General features: G+C 36.5%; 1 long non-coding RNA gene across 3 annotated transcripts in view; it reads right to left on the bottom strand.

Moving 5' to 3' along the window:
* LOC140528065 (uncharacterized) overlaps positions 1-22648 on the bottom strand; it is a 111533-nt gene extending 88885 nt beyond the window's left edge. For 2 of the 3 annotated variants that reach the window (XR_011975049.1, XR_011975050.1), the window contains exons 1-2: positions 19556-20678; positions 19015-19157 (exon numbers count right to left, since the gene is read on the bottom strand). This is a non-coding gene — a long non-coding RNA (uncharacterized lncRNA). Of the gene's footprint in view, positions 1-19014; positions 19158-19555; positions 20679-20807; positions 20964-22320 lie in introns of those variants that run through there. The other variant, XR_011975051.1, reaches the window with a different exon arrangement.
* Positions 22649-24447: the final 1799 nt, after the last annotated feature.

The raw sequence follows: 24447 nt of genomic DNA, 5'->3' as shown, positions 1-24447 counted from the left end.
TTAAAAATATGAACTTTTGTGTTGGGATGAAGCTTTGGGTCATTTAAGGAACTTTGCCAGTTCTCAAAGGCAATTCTTCCCTCTCTCCTATTCATGTCCAACTCTAGTCCAACTTAGTGTCCATTTATACTGTCTTAGATACACCTACTGTTAGAAAAGTTCTCTAAGTTGTCCATCCAAATGCATGATATAATCTGGGCAATCTTTATCTATTTAATGTTTCCTGTGTGGATAATTAGGCCAAATTCTTTTAAGAGTTTGAGAAGTTCTCAACAAAGAGTTCACAACTTGAGAGGTTCTCAACTCTATTGCAAAGAGTTTTCATAAAACTCTACTTTTAAGGAATGTTTTTAATCAGATTACAATTGGAATGAGTTATTTCTCTACAGCCAAATATGTTATGTGTGCACATGTGCATGCTTGCACACAAAGAAAAACCTGACTAGCATCTACCCAGGTCAGCATCTGCAATATTGCTTTTTTTTCCAGCTGCAATACAATTTATTGAAAATAGTCATTAAAACCTTATATTTCAAACACATCCTACATCTTCTTTGAACCTATTGAGATAATCGCATGGAACCTCAATGTCAAGCTCAAGCCAGTAAATAGGGTGACACTCCAGGTGAGGACTTCATAGTCTCACCAAACCACAAAAACCTATGGTAACTTGCTGAGATAATCTTCTAGCCAGAGGTCTTTGGCTTGTCAGTAACCAGTATTCTTAAGTCCATAGCTATAAGTGTTGTCTTGAAATAATAAGAATTATTAATAATTATCAAGCAAATAACAGGGAGAAAATGAAAATCTTCATTCACTTCTTTGACAAAAGGAGATTCAGTCAGTTATTGCCTCAGTATTTTCTCACTATAATTATTTTTCAAAATTAATATGTCTCTACTGTGATCAATTTCTCATATTATTCACTCTAAGGAAAGAAAATTCTTTAACCAAAGCATCTATATTAATTAATCTAAAATTCAAGTGATTGCTTAATGTAAAAGGTAACTTCTGAGAGAGTTATAAAGAGAGAGATGAATCCATGAGAAGTGATGCCATTAATAAAGAGTATGTTGTTGTTGTTGCTCTTGTTGTGTTTGCCCTTCATTCTCGAAGAGGACCATGACATCAAGATGATCACATGACTTGCAGTTGACTTTGATTTGAGTGAGGGAAGGATGTGCAAGGTTATCAACCTCACTTTCTTCTCCTGAGTCATCTGGATCCAGTGACCTGATATTCATCAGGATGACTGGACATGGCCCAGGATGCAATGGGAGATCCTTTCAGGCTAAGGTCTTATAGCATTCTCACATTGAGTGAGATACACCCATTCGATGAATAGACTTCTTTAAGTTACTAAAGGAATGTCCCCTTTAATCGAAAAAAAATCAAAGTGGGAAGGGAAGATCCTTAGGGTTCCTGAGGAAAAGAAAAACAATTATCATTTAGCTATTGCATTCACTCTGTGCTAGGTGGGTAGGGACTTGTCCAAAAAAAGAGAGAAGGGAAAAGAAGGAGAAGGCTCAGGACAGAACCCTATTTTTCTGTTTCCTTCAAGTCACCTAGTATATATCCATGCATAAGGAAAAGGAAATGGATGATGAATCTGTACAGGTTTCTGCAAAAGAAATATTGGCATAATAGGTAAAAAAAAAAAGAAATATAGGAAATCAGTCTCATGAAAACTCAGGGAAGAGACTCTCTAGGAGGAGGATAATTACTGACAGCGTTGAACTCTGCTTAAAGGTGTAGATGAAGACTGAGAAAAGGATATAGGGCTTAGAAATTAAATCATCATTATTAACTTTGCAGAGAGAAAGTCAAATTAGAATGAATAAGGATGCATGCAAGTGGTAGTTGAGAAAATGGAAGCAAAACGTGTACATAATTTGTTGGGTTTGGGTTTGTTTTTTTGTTTTGTTTTTGTTCTCTCATAACTATGCCTCTAAAATTGTAGGGAACATAGAAGATAAAAGCCTGAAGCAATAATAAAAGTTCTGATGTTGAAAACTGAAAGACATCAGAAGTCTCATCAATGCTTCTGGTTACCATTTGCTATCTCCCACCTTTCACAGCCAAAGTCCTCTATTGCATTGGTGTACCACAATTTGTTCACCTCTCCTCCAAATAAAGAACACTCACTTTGTTTCCAGTTTTTGCTGCCACAAAAGTGGTGCTATACATATTTCTTCCACATATGAGATCTTTTGCTCTGCTTTTCATTTCCTTAGGGTATATACTAATTAGTGGCTGGCAGCTGTTGAACTTCATGCTTGAAGAGGACCAAAATGACATAACTATGTTGGTGTCAAGGTGTAGTGTATCCAGTTGTGGCTGATCAGACCTATATAAGTACAGAAGGTTCTTCCACAGGTCAAGCACAAATAGTCATATGAACATTTAGAGTGGAGATGTATCTAAATTTGCACATCTCACATTTCTTTTGAGCTACTGCAATTTTGCTTTGCTCATAGAGGTCAGCATTTTCTTTGATTCAAGCATGCCTAGCTGGTGGTCCTATGCCAGTGTCTCCCATGTCTCACAACTGATTCCAAAGTTCTTCAGAGAGATCCTGAGCGTGTTCTTGGATCACTTATTCAGACATCTGTGCAAGTGCTTACCTTGTGTGAGTTCTCTATAAAACAGTCTTTTAAGCAAGCATATATGTGGCATTTAAACAGTAAGGCCAGCCAATCAAAACTGTGCTCTTTGCAGTAGAGTTTGAATGCTTGGCAGTTCAGCTCAAGAAAGTGTCTGGTACCTCATCTTGCCAGGTGATCTTCAGAATCTTCTTAACACAATTCAAATTGAAGCAATTCCATTTCCCAGAATGCTGCTGGTAAATTATCCAGGTTTCACAGGGATACAGCAATGAGGTCAGCACAACAGCTTTGCAGAACTTCAGTTTGGTAGACAGCCTAATACCTCTTCTCTTCCACGTCTTCCTTTGGAATCTCCCAAATGCTGAGCTAGCTCTGGCAATGCATCTCAACTTCGTTATTGAAGTGCACATTCTGGGAAAGTATGCTGCCAAGGTGAATGAACTTATATACAGCATTCAAAAATCTCTCCAATTGTTGCAACCAATGGTTCCCTGTACGGATGGTGTGATGACGACTGGTAGGGAACCTCTGTTTTCTTGGTGTTCATTGTCAGACCAAAATTAGTGCAAACAGCAGAGAATCAGTCCACATTATGTTGCATTTCAGCCTCAGACACTGCATTGAGTGTAAAATCACCTGTGAACAAAAAGCTGCATACCAATTCTGAGTCAAAAGGTATGCATACTTTCATAAACTTTCTGGTATATTTCTAGGTGTTTTCCAAAACAGTTGGACTAAATTTCAACTCCATCAACAATGCATTAATGTTCCTATCTTCCAACCACCCCTAAAATATTTACCACTGTCATCAGTGGTCACTTTTGTTAAACTGATCAATGTAAGGCAAAATTTTAAAGTTATTCTAATTGGAATTTCTCTGTTACATGAATGCAATGGAATATTATTTAGGTGTAATAATTGATAAGAAGTATGGAGTCAGAGAAACTTAGGAAGATTCTATGAACTGATGCAGAGTGAAGGGAACAGCTTCAAAATTAACTCTCAAATAATCCTCACACTATTGTAAAGAAAAACAGCTTTGAAAGTTTCAGGATCTCTGATCAATGTAATGACCAGTCATGACTCCAAAAAACTGATAAAGAAGTTTGTCTTCCAACTCTTGATGAAGAGGTGAAGGACTATAATTACCAAATGAGACATGCATTTTCAGATGTAACTATTAAAACATAAATTTGCTTAAATGAACTAAAGTCATGCGGGAGTGTCTTTTTCGTACACAGGAGGGCTTTTATTTGGAAGGGAGAGGAGTTGTATGCAAAATTGAGGAGATGATGATAGTGATGCAACAAAAAAATTAAAAAAAAAAACCTGTCAATGTAGCATTAAAAATACATAAAAGAGAACAGAAGGAAGTTCAAAGGAAAATGCATACAAACAGAACAACGCTAACACTATCAAGTTAAATTTAACACATGCTTTTAAAAACAAGTTGTGTGCTACAGTCTCACAGTTTCATATCCAATCTCAATTTGGGGGTCTTCTTTGTATAAGGAAAGATTCCTATCTGTTGATAACATTCACATTTATGATATTTTAGAGTAATTTTTTTAATTAAAAGATTCCACGATGACTCCGGTTATAAATATGGATGAAGATGCTTGTGCCCTGAATAAAGCAGAAGAGAATGGAAGAAGAACAGATATTGGGGAAAAGTATCAAGTCACCTTGTCCAAGTAGGCTAAGAGACAATCAATCTGCTCAAAGTACACTCTGCCTCGTACACTTTGGAGGATGGACAGAAAGGATAAGATCCATATGAAGGAAAACATAAGATGACAGCTTTTGATGATTTTGTAGGGGACTTTTATTTGAAGTGATGGAGGAAGGTTGGTTCCAGGTTTGGGGAGAACAGTAATTTTATCTTTAACTATCATTTTAACCTGTGAAAGTCAAAATCAGTGCTTTCCTTTTACTATAAGACACTCTTTAAAAAGAAAAAAGAAAAGGTAAGGGAATTTAATACTTGTGGATAGGGCTTAGGAACGAATGAACCCTGCTTGAAGAGATGCCAGGCAAGCTAGTTTCCCATGCTCCCAGCTCTGAAATCCGTGAATAACCCCATCCTGAAGATCTTTAAAGCTTCATTCACCTGCTGTAAGCTGAGATATATGATATTTCAAATATTGTCAAACTGAGGCATAATTTCTTCAGTAGCCTTTCTTAACTGAACATTTTTTATGACAAAAAATGAAAAGCCTCACTCTTGGGGAAACTTTTCCCCTCCCTTTAGAGTCTGAGCTTCAAATACAACCTGTGAACTGCCACTATTTCATGACCTCATGGATACTGCTCTAGGGACACGGAGCCATGTTCACATAATTACTTGCTTTCATTTAGCACTGGCAACCAGATGAGTTCTATGGGCCAAATTCTGCCCTCAGCTATTCATTCATAAAGTAAAGCCAGTGGGTGTTACACACGACTAACCAAGGGGAAAAATTTGGCTGCACTGTTTCTGTCATGTGGCATCTAGGCAACAAGACCAGAAAAGAATGTGAAAAGCAACTGAAATAAGAGGCAGGACAATGTCAGGCAAGTTACCAAAAATTATCTTCTCATAACATTACAGATAATGGTTATAGGTAAGTTACAGGTAAGGTCCTTTAGGACCGAGACTGAACCCTGTAGTTACTCTATATTTCTCTTTCCTTTAATACATATAGTGGTTAACATAATCATTGATTTTATAAGAATAATATTAATAATAATAAATTGTTGTTCACAGACATAAAATTATACTCATGCCATGGAGCTCACCAAGTGGAAACTCTTGCTGCTTAGATAGAACTTTCCCTCATCATTAGTTAATGGTCTTGGAATATTTTCTGGTATACTGATGACCCTGACTATACAAATAATGTCAGAGGCAGACTTTGACTCAGTGGAGTCTTCCTAACTCTATCCACAGTATATATTAATTGAATGCATAAATAAAGTATATAATCTGCCATTTATCTGACACCTTAAAGTTTGAAAATAGCTTTACATAAACTGTCACATTTGAATCTCACATCAACCCTAAAAAGTTGATACTACAAGCAACATCTTCATTTTACAGATGAAGAAACTCAAGTTCAGAAAGTATAGTGACTTGTTCTTGGTCACACAGCTGTTCAGTCATTTTTCAGTCATGTCTGACTCTTCATGAATCCATTTGGGGTTTACTTCGAGAATTTGCTGGACTGGTAAAAATTTCATTCTCCCCCTCATTTTACAGATGAGGAATTGAGGCAAACAGGGTAAAGTGACTTGCCCAAGGTCACATGGCTAAGAAGTATCTGAGTCTGGATTTGAACTTAAGATGATGAGTCTTCTTGACTCCAGGTCCTGAATTCTATCCACTGCACCACTTAACTGCCCCTTAACTAAATGCCAAAGGTGGAATTTGAAGTCAAGAACTTTTTGTGTTGTCTTTCATTGCGGCAGAGGACAATTGGAACCAGACAGTTTTGCTTGGTGATCTGCACATTTTATAGAGGCAAGTACACAAATATTAAGAAAGAAGCAAGATTCAAATCCATAATCTATTGGGCTTTCTAAGTATTCCTCAGCCCCATATCTACAAGGGCTGAAGCCAGGCAAATGTGCTTTAGTAGATAGTGAGAAATGATAGAAATAAAGTCTACATAAGAAGCAATATCCTTTTCTATATTTGTGGATCTGACCAAGGCCTTTGACACTGTTAGTCATGACGGCTTTTGGAAAATTATGTCAAAATTTGGTTGCCCAGAGAAGTTCATCCATATTGTACGTCAATTTCACGATGGCATGTTTGCCTGGGTTCTGGATAATGGACAAAGCTCTTGTGCCTCCGCAGTCACCAATGGAGTGAAACAGGGCTGTGTGCTTGCTCCCATGCTTTTTAGCATGATGTTTTCAGCCATGTTGACAAAGGCTTTCAATGAGAATCAAGGTCAACCACCGCAAGGTAAGTTCTTCAATTTGAAAAAGTTACAAGCCAAGACCAAATTGGAGGGAGTGTTGGTGCATGATTTTCTGCTTGCAGATGATTGTGCACTCAATGCAGCCTCTGAAACTGAGAAGCAACAAAGTATGGATCAATTCTCTGCTGCCTGTGCTAATTTTGGCCTGATAATTAACACCAAAAAACACAGGCACTCCATCAGCCACCACCACACGATCCATATGTGGAACCATTGGTTACAACAAATGGAGAAGTTTGGAATGCTGTGGATAAGTTCACTTGCCTTGGTAGTGTACTTTCCAGGGATGTACACATTGACAATGAGGTTGATGCACGCATTGCCAGAGCTAGCTCAGAGTTTGGGAGGCTCTGAAGAAAGGTTTGGGAGAGAAAAGGTACTAGATTGACTACCAAACTGAAAGTCTAAAGAGCTGTTGTGCTGACCTCATTGTTATATGCTTGTGAAACATGGATAGTCTATCAGCGCCATGCCAGGAAACTGAATCCCTTCCACTTGAACTGTCTTAAGAATATTCTGAGGATCACCTGGCATGATAAGGTACCAGACACTGAAGTCCTTGCTTGAGCTGAACTGCCAAGCATTCAAACTGTGCTTCAGAGAGCGCAACTCTGATGGACTAGCCACATTGTTCATATGCAAAATGTATGCTTGCCAAAAACACTATTTTATGGAGAACTTGCATGGGACAGGCGATCACATGGTGGCCAGAAGAAACAATACAAGGATATTCTCAAGGTCTCTTTCAAGAACTTTGGATTTGACTGTGCAACATGGGAGACACTGGCACAGGACTGCTCAGCATGGTGTGCCCACATAAGAAAAGGTGCTTTGAGCATAGCAGAATTGAGACAGCACAAAGTAAACACAGGATGCGCAAATTTGGTATATCCACCTCAAATATTCAAACAGACTATCTGTGCCCAACCTGTGGTAGAGCATTCTGAGCTTGTATTGGTTAGATCAGCCACAGTTGGACACACTGAAATTTCACTTTACAATGGTGATGTCATTTTGGTCCTCTTCGAAGACAAAGGACAACAACCAACCATACTTTTCTAGATAGAAGTATTCTTGTCCCAAAATTCCAGAGTGCTCCCTCTTGAAGTGGCCAACTGAGGTGTGCACCCCACAGGAGGGGAGAGTGTGCTTGCACAAGAATTCCCACATTTTCAAGGGAGAAACAAGACTGCTACTGTCCCTGGCCCTAGCTTAGCCTCATCTCTTTCTGTCATGTCATTATACATTTAATTGTATGGGACATTGGATATCATCCACTCTAACTTTTTTATAGAGAAGGAAACTGAGGCCCAGAAAAGTGAAATGTCTTGCCAAAGATCACACTGGCAATGAGTAGGACACAATCCAGGGTCTCTAACTGTAAACCCAGTACGTCTTCGTTATTCTGGATATCTCAATTCTCACTTTTTACTACCTCTACAATCCAAAAAGAAAAGAAAGAAAAAACATCATGGTGCAGCAGTGGAGAGAAAGTTGAAGTCAGAATCTCAATTTGAATCAACTTTATCAATTGCTGCTTGTATGATATATATACCAGGCAAGTCACTTAACTTTTCAGAGTCTCAATTTTCTCATATGCAAAATGAGAGTTTTGAATAGGGGCAGGAGTGGAAGGGAGAACGGGTTTAAGACAGAGAGAAAGAGAAAAAGAAAGAGACAGACAGAGAGACAGAGAAACAGAGATAGGAAAAGAGGAACAAAGAGAGATGAGGAAGAGAGGAAAGGAAAGAGAAAGGGAGAGAAAGTAACAATGAGAAACAGAGATAGAGAGACAGAAAAACAACAAAGTTCAGAAGGAATCTCAGATAAGTAGGATAGTTTTGAAAACATGTTGAATTCATTTTATATGTGTGTTTTTTTTAAAGAAAGCTCTATATAATAGAGTTTTGCAGTTTCATGTGCAATCTTGTCCTTTAGTTTCACATCATATTTAGAAAGGCTTATTCTATTTAGTGTTTGTTAAGTTCAAAATAAAAAGAAAAAAAATGGTTGGGGAAACAGTGTTTGTTCACAATTAGTAAAACAGTAAATTGGTCCAGCTACTCTGTAAATCAATCTGGAATTATGCCCCCAAATTTAACGAACTGCATAACATCTATAGTAGCTATACCACTAATGGGCCTGTACTACAAAGGGATTAAAAATACAGGAAAAGGATCACTTTTATGGCATTTAATGTTTGTATTAGTTAAAAATGGGAAATTAAAGGGTTGTACTATTAGGAAATGGTTTTAAAAAAGATCATAGAACATGAAAGTATAATTTAGTTCCCAACTGCATTTTCATAAGACTCTCTACATTGGTGGAGAATGATTGCTCAGTGCTCCATGCTTGTATGAGGGGCAGACAGAGTTGTCAAGACTTTTGTCTTTTAGCTTCTGTCTTCAAAAGAAGATATAAGCAATTCCAGGATCTCTTCATGCAGAGGTCCTTGGAGAGAGAGAAAGCCTCCAGGAAGAAACCAGTATCTAGATGAGCTGATACCTCCAGCATGTTCCTTTTCTGAGCTTTCCACTCTAAAAACTTCAGGGAACTTCCCCTTGGGTAAAATTAAAAACTGTCTTTTACGTCTGAGCTGCTTGTCTCACATGTCTCACTGCTGATGGGAGACTCATCCAGTCTATGATTGTCTGATACATTATATATACATAATTTTTCTTTTTTCTATTTATTGTCTTAGATAGAGTATAAAGTACTCTTCCCTCATTAAGGCATAACAATCAGAAGAGTAGCTTGTACCTAAAAATGACTTCCCCCAAACTAACAATAATTAGGGGGAACAAAATCCCATCTCTGAGGAGAGCAAAACAAAGTCATCTCCCTGTCTGACAGGAATCAGAGTCTCCTTTGGAGAAGTGTAGGGGAATCATACCTCCCTCAAACTTGCATTTAGACAGACCCATGTGGACCTAACCTAACCCACATGGGCAATACACATACTTTATAAATACAATTGAATATCATTGTGCTAAAGAAAAAAAGAAATGACAATTTAGAAGAAATGGGGGAAGATTTCTATGAACTAAAGTAGATCAAAGTAACAAGAACTAGAACTATTTGTACAGTGGCAAACAAGATTAAAGAAAAAAAACTTTGAAAGACTTTAAAAATATGATCAACGAAATTTCAAACTATAAGTCCAGAGGACTGAAGATAAAAAATTTAACTCACTTCCTGTAAAAGAGAAATTAGAAATACTGAAGAAGACTTACATTTTCAGGCATCACCAATGCTACATCTTTTTCTGGATTCTATTTATGATGATGGAGGGAGAGAGATGTGTTTTTTGTCTGCTTGGGGATTTGAAAGAGAAATTATAAATACATACAGAACAAATTATTGAAATATACACATATGCATATATAAAAATAAAAAAGATTGCTTCCATCATAAAAGAATAAGGGGATTGGATTATGAAATTTCCAAGGCCTTTTTCAGCTCAAAATCTAAGATTCTATGAAAAAATATGAGTACGTTAATTAAGCATCTATTATTAATTACCTATTATATGCCAGGCACAGTGTTAAATGCTCAGGATATAAAGAAGGACAAAAGAGAATGCTAACTTTCAAGGATCTTTCAATCATATGGAGGAATCAACATGAAGACAACTATGTACAAACATGATAAATACAAGATAAGCTGGAGGTAAACAACAGAGGAAAGATATTCATATTCAGAGGGATGAGGAAACTCTTTCTATAGGGATTTTCGGTGGGACTTGAAGGAAGTCAGGGAAGACAGTAGGCAGAAATGAAAAAGGAGAGTATTCAAAACTGACTTTTAAAAATGAAAAGGACTTCAGAGATCCCTTTATCCAATCCCCTCATTTTACAGGTGAGGAAACTAAGGCTCAAGAATATTAAGTGACTTGCCAGGGATTATAAAAGTACTGCAGTAAATAATTAGAATTTGAATCCAAGTCCTCTGACTCCAAGTCCAGTAACTTTTCCATTATAGTCAGTTCTTTTGACTCCCAGGTAGTACTCATTCTTCTATACTACCCAGTCATTACACTGAGCAAAGGGGGCAGCTAGGTAGTGCAGTGGATAAAGCATCATTACAAGAGTCAGGAGGACCTGAGTTCAAATCTAACCTCAGACACGACACTCACCAGCTGTGTGACCTAGAGCAAATCACTTAACCCCAATTGCTTTATCCTGGGCCATCTCCAGTCATCCTGATGAATATCTGGTCACTGGATTCAGATGGTTCTGGAGGAAAAGTGAAGCTGGTGACCTGCACAGCCCTCCCTCACTCAAAACAAAGTTAAGTGCAAGCCATGCCATAATTTCTCTGATGGCATGGTCTTCTTCAGCAATGAAGGACGAACACACAATTTGAGCAAAACAGGGTGAGTGACAGATCATAGGTTGTTTGTCTATAAGCTATTAGCAGAAATCCTAGTCTTCTATGTCTATTTTGCTAGATTTTCTATAATAATCTAGTGTTATATTCCTATATTCTTTCCAAGGTTTTGCAGTTGGAAGGCCATTCCAATGTTCTCAGCTATAATCTTTGTCTTATCCCAAAAAAGCATATTTTCTGACAAACACTTCAGCTTGAGGAGTGATGCTGCTGTGAAAATATTAGAGGCATTGGTTATGTGGTGGAAAATGGGCACTAATGGAAGAATAGCTGTGACAAACTTCTCTTACGAACAGTATTTCTGTACCTTTGGCTTTCCTGTATGATTCCACGTCTGAAATAAATGCAAAACCAAAATGGCCAAGTTAAATATAAGAAAATCACCTCATTGAATTAGATTTGTTTAGGAAACAGACAAAATTTGAAAAACGCATAGTTTTCTTGTTGTTGTTTTGTTTCACTTATAATTAGTGATTGAAGAATCAAGAAGTTCTCGAATGGTACCAGACAATAATAGAAAAAAAGGACTCAGTGGAAATTGCATTGCTCTTTTGTTTTCACTCTGTCTTCCTGCATTTATTAACTCTTGATAACATTTCATAGCTTTTGGACTTCGGAGAAAGGGCATGTTCTGATTAAAAAATGACTGAAAACAACAATAATAAGAAAATGTGGTTCCAGAAGGCAAATCTAGGAATAATAAGTTGGATTTGCAGAAAACTTGTATCTGATTCAACCTAAAGAAAAGCTTCCTAACAGAGCTATCTAGAAGTAGAATAGACTACTTTGAAAGCTAGTGAGTTCTCTGTCACTAAAATACCCAAATTAACAGAACACTAAATAGTCAGTCAATAAGCATTTATTAAATATTTACTCTGTGCTAGGCACTGCGGTAGGCACTGAAAATACTAATACAAGCAGAAAGAAAAAGAATACCTGTTTTCAAGTAGTTTAAATTCTAACAGAGAAAGAGAACACATAAAAGAAAGCAAAAAAAAAAGAGTTAAAAGAGTGGGAAATGAAGGTACCTGACTTGGAAACATGGTCACAGGAAAAAGAATCCAAGAAGAGAATGATATATGCAGCCTGGACAGGAATCAACAAGTGACTAGCCTGTGCACCCTATTTAAAATGAAGAATCTGAGAAGAATCATTCAATTAGCAGGAGATCATAATAGGGATGAGGGGGAGGTGGTACTTCCCATGTGTAAATCCTAGGGCTGCAGAGAGTTTCCAAAAATTAAAGGTTTCTGGGATATGGTAGAGAAAGTCCCAGAATGCATCCTGGAGAGGATAGAGATCTTAATTCAAAATTAAAAAAAAAGAAATTGAACCAGTGGTAAAAGTATGATCAAAGAAAAAAAAATCTTGATTCAAACAGATTTATAAGAGAATTCTATCAAACTTTTAAAAAAATTAATACGTATGCAATAAAAATTATAGTCCTAATATCTAAATCAGGGAAGGATAAAGCAAAAAAAAAACTATAGACCAGTAACACTGATGAATATTGATTTAAAGTTTTAATAAAATTCTGTCAAATAGTCTTCAGCCATTCATCTAAGAAATTATTCATTATTATAACCACATTGGACATAAGAAAAACAACATAATCATGTTAAAAACAAAAAAATTCCAAAACTGCATAATTCAATAGATGTAGAAAAAAGCCTTTGATAAAGTTACAACTCGTTTATGCTAAAAATTCTACAAAGCAAAGTCCAGACCCTTTTTTAATCATAAAAAATAGCTATCTAAAACCTAAAGCGAGCATTATATACAATGAGGACATACTGGAAAGATTCCTAAGAAATATGAGAGAAAAAATGAAAAATCTTCCCATTATTTTTTGTCATAGTTCTAGAAATTGTGGCAGCAATAATAAGACAAGAGAAAGAAAGTAAAGCCTACAAGACTGATAAAGAAGAGATAAAACTCTCCATACTTCCTGATGACTTGATAGTTTGCTAAGTAAACCCTAGATAATCAACAAAAATTCTAAACAAGAAAATGGTTCCAACAAAGTTGCTGACTACAAAATAACCATGAAAGTCAATAGTATTTTTACATAATTATAACAAAATTCAAGAGACCATAGTAGAGAAAATACCATTCAAACAAGCTACAAAATGCATAAATATTGGGGGAAGGGGGAGGTCATTCTATCAAAGCACATACAAAAGTTGTATAGATTTAATTACAAAGTACTGCTTAAAAAATAACTGGAGGAATAATCAATGACCATGACTAGCCTATGACAATATAACAAAAATGACAATACTACCATGGTTAATGTATAATTTAAGTGCAATACCAATTTAACTATCAAATGGCTACTTGACAGAACTTGATAAAATAATAAGATTCAATTTGGAGAAACAAAAAATCAAGATTATCAAGAGAAATGATAACAAAGAAGGGCAAACTACAGTATAAAGCAGAAATCATAAAAACTACTTACCACTGGTTAAAAAAATAAGGTAGATTAATGGAACAGACAACACAAAGGGGAAGTTTAAAACTTCCATATTTCATTGATTATCCATCTGTTTGCTCAGTTTTGCTGATCCTAGGTTATAATCCAAGTTCCTTTGCCTTGTGGAATATCATATTCCAAGCCCTCTGATTGTTTATATAGAAGCTTCTAGTTCCTGTGTAATCCTGACTATGGATATTTAAATTGCTTATTTCTGGCTGCTTGCAGTATTTTCTCCTTGACCAGATAATTCTGGAATTTGACTATGATATTCCTTGGAGTTTTCATTTTGGGATCTCATTTAAGAGAAGATTGGTGGAATCATTCAATGACTGTTTTATCCTCTAGTTATAGGACCTCAGGACAGTTTTCCTTGATAATTTCTTGAAAGATGCTATCCACAGTCTTTTTTGATTATTACTTTCAGGTAGACCAAAATTCTTAAATTTTCTCTCCTGGATGTATTTTTTAAGATGGCTGTTTTTCCAATGAAATATTTTACATTTTCTTCTATTTTTTCCATTCTTTTGATTTTGTTTCATTGATTCTTGTTGTCTCATAGAGTCATTAGTTTATATTTGCCCAATTCTAATTTTTAATAAATTGTTTTCTTCAATTGGCTTTTGTACCTCTTTTCAATTTGGCCAGTTCTAATTTTTAAGGAGTTCTTCTCTTCAATGAGTTTTTGTACCCCCTTTTCCATTCAGTCAATTGTATTTTTAAGGAATTGTTTCTTCAGTCAATTTTTGTCCTTCCTTTTCCAAGCTGTAGGCTCTCTCTTGCATACTTCTCATTTCTGTTCCCAATTTTTCTTCTACTTCTCTTATTTTATTTTTAAAATCCTTCTTGAACTATTCCAAGAAGGTTTTTTGGGCTTGTGATCAATTTGCATTCCACTTTGAGGATTCAGATCAAAGTATATTGGCAATGTTATCCTCTTCTGAGTTTGTGCTTTGATCTTCCCTGTCACCATAATAATTCTCTGTGATCAATGTTCTTTTTCACTTTTTTCTCATTTTGTGTGCCTATTTCCTGGCTTTTAAAGTTGAGCTTGCTTGCTGGATCATAGGGTATACTGTTCCAAGCTTCTTGTGCTGGGGGACAAGGGGCTGGTCACTAGCTTTGTATGCTGGGGCCTCAGGTGCTAGCAGCTGGAGCTTTAGGGGTCTGATATGTTACCTGATGCTGAGCTGGGGTCCTAATGGTGTTGTCTTGGGTATGCTGCCAGATGGAGTTTTCTTTTGTTTCCTTGAGACCACACTGAAGCAAAGGGGGTCTGGCTGCTGGAGAACACCTGCTTAACTGTGGCTACACTGGCACATGTGGTGATTCTCTGAACTTGGGTCTGTAAGTTCTTCTGGCTCTGCTACAACTTGTATGGGGTCCTGGTGTTAAAGTTTGCCTGTTTAATCACCCTGGGGTTCAGGATAGCCTGCTGGTTTGCTGAGGTGGGACTTGTTGCTGGCTTGCTGGGATGCTTCCTGTACTGGAATGTACTTAGCCAAGTGAGATGAACCTTTCTTGATGATCCTCCAAGTTTCCCAGGCTAAGAGACTGCTCTACCCCATCTTTCCATTGGCTCTTCCAGGATTTTTCCTGAGATGTTATTTTCTGTTTTTTAAAGAGGTCAATAAGGGAGAATAATAGCTATTTTCTGCTTACTCTGCCATCTTGGCTCTGATCTCTCCAAGGAGTTTGACACCTCCTAAGTACACAAAGCTCAGAAACAAATGAACATTGTTCTACAATACATTGTACTACATTGTAGTATTCTCTAAACTCCAAAACCCCAGTTACTAGGGTGAGAACTCAATACTCAATAAAACTTGAGAAAAATGGATAGCATTCTAGCATATGTTAAATGATATCACATGCTAAATGATATCACAATATATACATATATATATAATCTCAATATAAATGGTTACATAATAAGCAAATTAGTAGATTAGGGGAGGAAAAAAACCTTGGAAAACTGGATAAAGAGAACAATTTGCATCAAATAAAATTAGGAAGTCACTATACAATAAAATCAATGAATATAATATTAGAAGGGATATAATAGGGGAAAATCCATGCAGCAAGCTTCACTAGTAAAGACTTGATATTCAAGATATTTTAAAAATTGATTTGAATATGTAAGAACAACTATAACCCTATAGAAAAAAATGTTCAAAGAATATAAACAGGAAGTTCTCAAAGGAAGAAATATAAAATAATAGCATCATTTTAAAATGGTAATAATCACAGAAACACAAATTAAAATAACTCTGAGTTTCCACCTCTCACTCATTAGATTAGTAATGATGACAAAAAAAATGGAAAATAAAAATTCTTGGAGGGACTGGATAAGAATAATAATGTCAGTGAGTCAATACACATATTTTAAAAGAGCCAGCCACTATGCTAAGTGCTGGAGATACAAAGAAAGTAAAAGAAAATCTTCCTCAAAGAACTCATAATATAATGGAGAAAGACAATCATAAAAAAGCAACTTACAAGATCATGAGTTTCTGAAGACTATAATGAAGTATAGTAGAGCAGGGAGACGGGAAACCATCTTACCACATGATCCTACTTGGAGTCATATGTCATAAAAAGGATCGCAAAAAGAGGGGAGAGATCTGTATGTACTGTTTTTTTTCATTATAGAGACTTTTGCTGTAAATAAGAACTGAAAACTAAGGGGGGTACCCTTCAGTTGGGAAGTAGCTGAACAAATATGGCATATGGATGTAAGAGAATATTATTATATCATAAGCCATGATGTATTCAGAGAAACCTAGGAAGACATAAACTGACACAAAATGAAATGAGCCAAACCAGGAGAAGAGAATGAATGATGGATTGGAATTTATACTTTTATGTCATTCTCCTCATTTTTTGTAATAGAAATTGTCCTAGAAAAAGTAACCCTGCTATTATTCCTTTATATTTAATTTCCCATGGACTACTATATATAAAATAACTGTTCTTTTTTACTTGAACAATTGTATTAGGATCCAAGTTCCTCTTTTATCTCACTTAAAATATCCTCGATACAATCCTAATATTCAATTAAATAATAAGCATAATATACATTTCATCCTTTTTCTGCATAACCTTGATCCCCTCTGTTAAATCATATTTTGAAAGTTTTAAAATTCATGTAACATGGAGATTGTGGTTATTTTGGTTTTAATTAAGTGTCATTCTTAATTTTTTTATGGATCAATATTATATTTGGACAATTTTTGACAACAGTTGGATCAGTAATAATGGCATGTTTCCAGTGCTAAAAGGTAGAGGGTAATAGAGAAGTAGAGTTCATCAGGAAAGTCCTATTCAATTGTCTCCCCCCAGCCCAGCTAATGAAATCACAGATAGTAATGAGTCAGATAATAAGGTGTTAGATCTTAAACAAAGTGTGGAAAAAGTTAATCAGTGAAGCTAAATGGAATTAGAAAGAATTGAATTACCCTTTTATGAAATGTGAAAAAGTCCTCAGTCAAACTTGATGGAATTAAGGGACAGCTATCCATTACAACCCAAGGATCAGTTACAATAATGACCCTTTAAAAAAAATTCACAGGCACACACACATATACTCTCCTTGTAATGTAACTCCTAATATCAGAGAACGAACCACCTCTTGAAAGATATATATACACACACAAACATACATGCACTCATATTTACCACTTCATTTCAACATAATTGGTTTCCTTTATAAGTCTATGTATTTTATGCTGTACATTCTGAGAAGGGGTCCAACAGGCTTCATCAGACTTCCAAAGGATTCCATGATATAAAAAGGTTAAGTACCTTTACCCCAAAGGGTGCCACATTAGTACAGAAATTTGTCATCTGTCAGTGAAAAATAATGACCTTGTTATGCATAATTCTAGCCAACAGGTCATGTCTTGCTCACTGTTTAGGAGTTAGATTTTTACAGCTTTACATCACTGTGAGTTAAACAATTTCTACCACTTACATATTTTGCATTGGATACTAATTCAAAGGTCCTTACAGGGTATGATGGTAAAGGAATTTGAAGATCTTTCCTGCCTCTTAATAGGCACATGTGACCTGCTCTGAGCTTTGGCCCATTCCACAGGCCCATGCCATGGGGGGAGGAACTTGCTGAATGAGTAGAGCAGGAAGGGTGGAGCAGGAAGAAAGATGAGGCAGAGCTGAGAGAGAGAGATGAGCCAGAGCTGAGGCAGAGCAGCTAGCATGAATGAGAGAGGGAGTGATTTTTGCCTAAGAGAGCTTGTTTGTGTAGAGGCCTGACAGAGTAAAGCCTTGGGGACAACAGTCCTCCCTGTATTGGAAATGTGTACAAACTTCCTTGTTATCATGGTGGAATTGGCTTTCTGGTATCTGAATAAATATTTTGGCTTTGTCTTTAAGGAAGAGAGTTTATATTTTGCGAATTTACCCTGAAAGTACATATGTATAACCATAGTGGCTGTTGTAGGTATTGCATTGGCACTACAAAGAGCTATACCTTCTATAATTTCTGGTGTCAATAACCTGGTCCTGAGTCGCCCCCAAAAGCCTTTCCATTTCAATAGCAAAACCAGAACTCAGTTATTCATTTGAGGCATCTTTTTCAGCATTTTCTTTCAGCATTTTCTTTCTTTTCAGCATTTTCTCAGCATTTTGTTGGCTGAGTTCACTCTGCTGTTACCCACGGAGGACCTTTTAACTCCATCTTGGCTCTTGTCTCATAGACTCTATCTGAGGGTAAATCACTTTTGGTTATATTTGATAAATTCAGTGACATACACATGTTATTATCCTTCACTACTTGTCCAGTGATCTCTATTTGTTTCTGATATATTTCTACAGAAATGTTTTTGTTTATCATGTTTCTAAAAATGTTATGTGTTCTAAGAATATCTCTGAATGTTGTTGCAAGCTACTGCAATGTTTAGGCAAAGGATCCAAATGGAATCAATTCTGTCTCTCATGTGTGGTATGCTATATTTCCTGACTGTTACCTTTTGGACTCCCGACTTTCTTCAAGATTCACCAGTTACCACTCCTGGCCACCAATCCCAGTCAATACTAACCTCCCTCCCTCGATTACTTTGTATCTGTATATCTCTACACAAGTTATTCTATTAGATGAGTTAAAGTTCCACGAGATTAGAGATGTTTTTGGTTTTGTCTTCTCTCAACACAGCACCTTGCACATTATGGTACTTAATGTTTGCTATCATTCAAATGAATTGAAACACCTATAAAAAACATCCCCCTTCCCTTGGGAGGGAGGAGAGGGGTGGAGGGGAAACAAAAACCCTGTTGTTTTGAAGATATTCTTTTCTTTATTAAGAAGAAAGTAATAAAAAAGTAATAAAAAGCAAACCAGGAGTTCTCATCTCCTATTTCTATAGTTAACATCCCATGTTTTAGGTGACTCACTTTTCTTCACTGAGGAGACTCTTTGGTTTAAAATAAAAACCATAATTACAAAGGAAAGGTGACTGAGGGCAGAGTGGGAGCAGAAGATTCAGGACAGACATTAACAAATGATTCCAGTATTCCCTCAGTGTCAAGAAAAGCAAAGACCAATGGCAGTTTGGGGACTCACTCAAAATTTCCGTTCACATCTCTTTGTATTGAGTCTGGAATCCTTGGAATAACCCTGTATCCACAGAAAGACTTGAAATGTGAAGGCACTTCCAGGCTCTCCTCGTGGTGGCCATATGAGGCATGGTTTCACACTAGCATTTGCTGACAGTAAAGGATAATGAAAAACATTCATTTATAATGATGTAGACCACATTCTAATTGCCATTTTATGTAACCACAATATATTTCATAAGATTTCAATTTAGCATAGCTAATTGTAGCATCATTTGGGGTGGTAAAAATCATCTTTAGCAGGGAGGAGCAGGGAAGGAGCAGGGAAGGAGCAAAGGTGCTTCTTTGCAGAGATCAAGAGACTGTGCAGAAGCCACTTCTAGGAGGGAAAAATGTTTCACAGCTTAAGGACATTAAAATGACAGTGGTTTGGGATAAAGACACTTGCAATATCACCACAAGAGAAAGCAAATATTCTTCAGTGGTTAGTTCATGAGAGATTTATATGCAAGTATTCTCAAATTTACAAATACCAATTTAGTACTCACCACCTCAGCCTACTCCACTCCCTTGCTGTATCCCCATCCCCAAACCACTCAGAGAGCTGTTGAGGAAAATGGAGATTCAAAAATCTTAGAAAAGCTGTGAAGGGTGGAGAAAATTTGATGAGAGCTGGCCTCAAGGAATGTTACCCAGGGAAGACTGGCAGTCTTGCATAAAGGCCTCCCTTCTGAAAAAATTATCTTCCCTGATACTGCCTAAATTATTCATTAACTTTGTTGCACTGTTCCCCTCAAACCACCACTAATTCCACAAATCAGAGATTTGTCTGGGATTAACAAACACTTGTTTTTTTGAAATGTAAATAATTTTGGAACGGTTAAAAAAATCTATATCAATCATTCATGCATTAGTTTAAATCAGAACAACCAAGACTATTTTCCTTATAAAAACCTAAATGCAATCAAATAGGAGTTTTGCTTGGAGGTAAGTGAGATAGATAATTTTATGGTACATAGCATTTTGAGGCAAAATAAAAGGCAAGCTTGAATGAAAGACTATAACAGGGGCTTAGAACAACATGAGAATGATAGGTGTTATACTGTGCAACTTACAAAGTCTCTGCCCTCAAGTAGCTTACGGTTTAGTCAGTAGTCATTAAAAATTTATTCAGTGACTACACTGTGCTAAGCAGGAGGAACACAAAGAAAGGGAAAAGACTGTCTCTGCTCCCACAGTCTAATGGGGAGATTACAGGCAAACTATGTACAAACAAGCTATATACAGATAAAATAGAAACAGAGCAGAGAGAAGCATTAGAATTAAGGGGATCAGAAAAGACTTCCTCTAGAAGGTGGGATTTTAACTGTGACTTGATTAGTATAAGAGGTCCTTAATTTGGGGGTCCACAGAACCCTTTGATAACTGTGTTTCAATATAATTGGTTTCCTTTGTAACTCTATGTATTTTACACATTTAGAAATATTATTCTGAGAAGAGTTCTCTATAGGCTTCACCAGGCTGTCAAAGGGTTCCATCAAAGACAGAGACAGAGACAGAGACAGAGAGAGAGATTGAAAAGTGGAGGTGGGTAAGGGGGAGAAAGACAGATTAAGAATCCCTGCTCTAGTAGCTCAAAAAATATGTTCTCAAAGAAATGATGAGCTATAATCCATAATGGAAATGAGGAGGCAACAGAAGTGATGGAATTATACTAAGAAAATTACTAAAATTATGCTAAGAAAATTACTAAGATGTTTATGTACTTTGAAAAAAAAAGTCCCACTGCTAGACATATACCTCAAGGATGTCAGTGATAATAAGGTCTTATGTGCCTCCCAAAAAGATGTACAGCAGCACTTCGTAGCAGCAAAGAACTGGAAACAATGTAGATGCTTCTCAATTGGAGAATAGCAAAACAGAATTTTGTAATCAATGCAGTGGAATATTACTGAGCTGTAATAAACAATAAAGACAAAGAATTAAGGAAGATTTACATGAGCTGATTCAAAATTAAGTAAGCAGAACCATTGACTGTAACAATGTAAACAAAAAAAAACTGCAAAGCCATAGAAATTGAATTTATGACTTCTTTGCAGAGGTAGGGGACTAATGGTTGTAGAAAACTGCATATAATGTACTTTTTAAAATTTTTGTTTAGTTTTGGTGAACTGTTTATTTTTCTCTTTTTTTTTCCTTTACCCCTCTGGGAGGAGAGAATGAAGTAAAGATATGTATTTGCAAATGTAGATAATGTAAAAAACAAAAGATGTCACTATTTATTTTTAAATGAACAACTAACATTTAGATACCAAGGAGAATCAAGATTAGACTTTTATTTTCTGTTCCTCGTTTAAACATTACTTGATTATTTTACATGATCGCAAATTAACTGGGTAAGTGCAAACCAATCCAATTTAGAGTTTGTTATTCAGTGTTTCAAGTCCTATCCAACTCTTCATGACCCCACTTGAGATTTTCTTGGTAAGGATACTGGAGTAGTTTGCCATTTCCTTCTCAACTCATTTTATGGATGAGGAACTGAGGCAAATAAGGTTAACAGGTTAAGTGACTTGCCCAAGGTCACACTGCTCATGCCTGAGGCCAGATTTGAACTCATGAAGATGAATCTTCCCGATTTCAGGTTCTGTACTCTATTCAAGGCATCACCTAGCTGCTCTTTATTTAGAGTAAGTAGGCCTTTATTCTAAAAAATTTTTTGCTGCAAGAGAACCCTTTTTGAGAAAGTATTTGGAATATGTTTGTTCAAATAATGTTCAACTTTCTCAAAAGATTATTATTTTAACAAAGAATCATGGAGCTCCTCTTTTTTCTGCAAACCCACCTTGTTCTTTCATTTTGAGGCCCTCTGGAGGCCAGAAGCATTTGGGTGCCTCCTTTTGGCAATGAAGTTGAATCTCAAGGTTTTTGAACTATTTCCTCCCGGAGTCTTATTTCCTTATCAACACTTGCAGTGAATGAGGGGGCTGATTTCCTTCAAGAGCTGTGATTGCATCTACTGAACTCTTAGAATAAGTTAAAGGGTGTCCAGTCCTCAGGGAAAAGTCTAAAGTAGGATGTAATGCAGACACAAAAATAGTATCTCATGCAAATGACAAAAACATTAAATAACACCCCCCCCCCCCAAAAAAAAGGATAGAGAGGAAGCTAAACAAAGGGAAGAGAGGTGGGGCTCAATTAAATGGCACTAGTGCTGTTTTAGGAAACCATAAAGCCTAGAGAGCCCTGGCCAAAGTAATGAAAGTGTAAAAATAAACGTTTATACGACAGTCATTTAAGACAAGATTTTTACCTTGTTTTCTAACTTGATAGCAAAACAGGAAGTTTTCAGCAGGATGCTCCAGTAGCCTCTGTTCAGGGTAACCACTTTAGTACAGTGCTTTCCTTTTCTCCCACGACACATTTAATGTTTCCTCTTTAGGTATGATTTCAGCTACAGACTTCCTGCAGGGAGTTAAAGCTTCTTAACTCTTTGCAGGAATGCTGCTTCCTCACACGTTTTCAACAAGTACAGGGGTATACCGGATAGAGTGCCTCAGTTCATTCAAGGGCAAAGGGGAGGATGTAATTGGTGAGTCCAGGGTAACCTCAAGACCATCCCCTGAAGAATAGGAAATTTAAAACAGTTCCTGATCTCAAGGAGACAGAAATGATTCATCAGAGTCAGATGTGAAAGAATGCTGTTCCTCAATTCCCCTTGTTGGCAACTAGAAAACTCAACAAGGGTCAAAATACTCTCATCACCCAAGGCTGTGGATGAAAAGGAAGTTTCAAGCTACAGAAACCACAAAACTAGTGGAAGTCTGCCATCTTGTGCTAACATCCTGGGAGACAATGAATTAACAGTGGCCAATTTGTTCTGAAGCCAAGTATATTGCGATATAGTGAAAAGAGAACTAGATTTGGAGACAGAAAACTTAGATTTGAATCCTAGATCTTACACCTACTAGCTTTGTGACTGCAGTAAAATCATTTCACCTTAGTTTCTACTGTCTAAAACATAGAAAAATACTTGCAATTAACCAAACTCATGATAATTATGAGTAATTTATAAACCTTAAATTTCTATAAGAATAACAGTAACTTATGTTACTGTTATCATTCTCATATCCTTCAATTATAAGTATTTGCCAATGAAATCAATTAGATGGAAATTATCAGGATAAAACATGGCCTGCGTGTCATTTAGGAATTCTATCCATGTCATAGCATATATACATATGTATTATTTTCGTTGTTCAATTGTTTCTGATTCTTTGTGACCTTATTTGGGATTTTCTTGGAAAACATACGGGAGTGGTTTGCCATTTTCAACTCATTTTACAGATGAGGAAACTGAGGTGAACAGGATTAAGTAATTTGCCCAGTGTCACATGGCTAGTATGTGAGGTCAGATTTGAACTCAAGTCTTCCCAACTCCAGGCACAGCACTCTATCCACTGTGCCACCTACTTGTTCATATGTATGTCTATGTCTATATACATATACATGTTTATGTGGTTATATGTTGGGGGATGCATCTCCACCCAGATGACTCTGGAGGAGAAAATGAGACTGGTGACTTTGTACAACCCTCCCTCACTTAAATCCAATTCACTTGACATCAGGGTCCTCAGAGAATGAAGAGCAAACAACAATGACAGATACATAGATGTATGTATATGCAGAAAGAAAAGTTTGTATTTTTGTTGGGCTTTTTTGAAAATTTCATTAGTGTATATACAGTTTCTTCAAAATCTCAGAGTCCATTGAAATATGAAAGTGTTATTTTTAACCCTCCTTCTGTCCTGAGACTTTAGAAGAAGTCAGTGTTTGAGTTTAACAACTAAAGGCAGTCTCCTGTATTCATAAATAAGAATCATGGAGTTACAGAGCATTAACTACAGAAGAGACTTCAAAGATCGCCTAATCTTGTTATCGCTCCTATAAAGTACTTGCACAATATCATGTATTCTACTTCTGTCTCAACCTCCTACTAAACTGTAAAGTCATCAAAGGGAGGAAACATGCCTTATTTTGTACCTCAATATCCATCATAGTGTTTTGCACATATAAGGTATTTAACAGTTATTTGTTGAATGAATTAGGTATTAGAACCACTTTATTTTAGAGATGAGAAGAAAAAAGCCTTGAGAACATAAAATTCTTCTTAAAACTTTTTCTGGTCCTAGTTTTATAGGATCATAGATTTGGGGGCTGGAGGGACCTTAAAGGATATAAAATCCATACCTCTCATAAAGCATCCAGGATCATATAACTAATAAAGAATAAACGGAGATCTGATCCTCAGTTTTCTTGACCTTAAGCCCAGTGTCCTATCCTATATACTGGTTTGTTTTTTTTTTCCTTTTGCAAGAAGAAGGAACAGAGATGTAATGCATAGAAAGACAGGAGTCAGTGTCATACAGTCATGTCTGAC

Source organism: Notamacropus eugenii, chromosome 2, assembly GCF_028372415.1.
Source record: "Notamacropus eugenii isolate mMacEug1 chromosome 2, mMacEug1.pri_v2, whole genome shotgun sequence".
In the NCBI taxonomy this organism is placed as follows: domain Eukaryota; kingdom Metazoa; phylum Chordata; class Mammalia; order Diprotodontia; family Macropodidae; genus Notamacropus; species Notamacropus eugenii.
The sequence above is the reverse complement of the archived record's forward strand: the minus strand, read 5'-3'. Positions and strand labels throughout refer to the sequence as shown.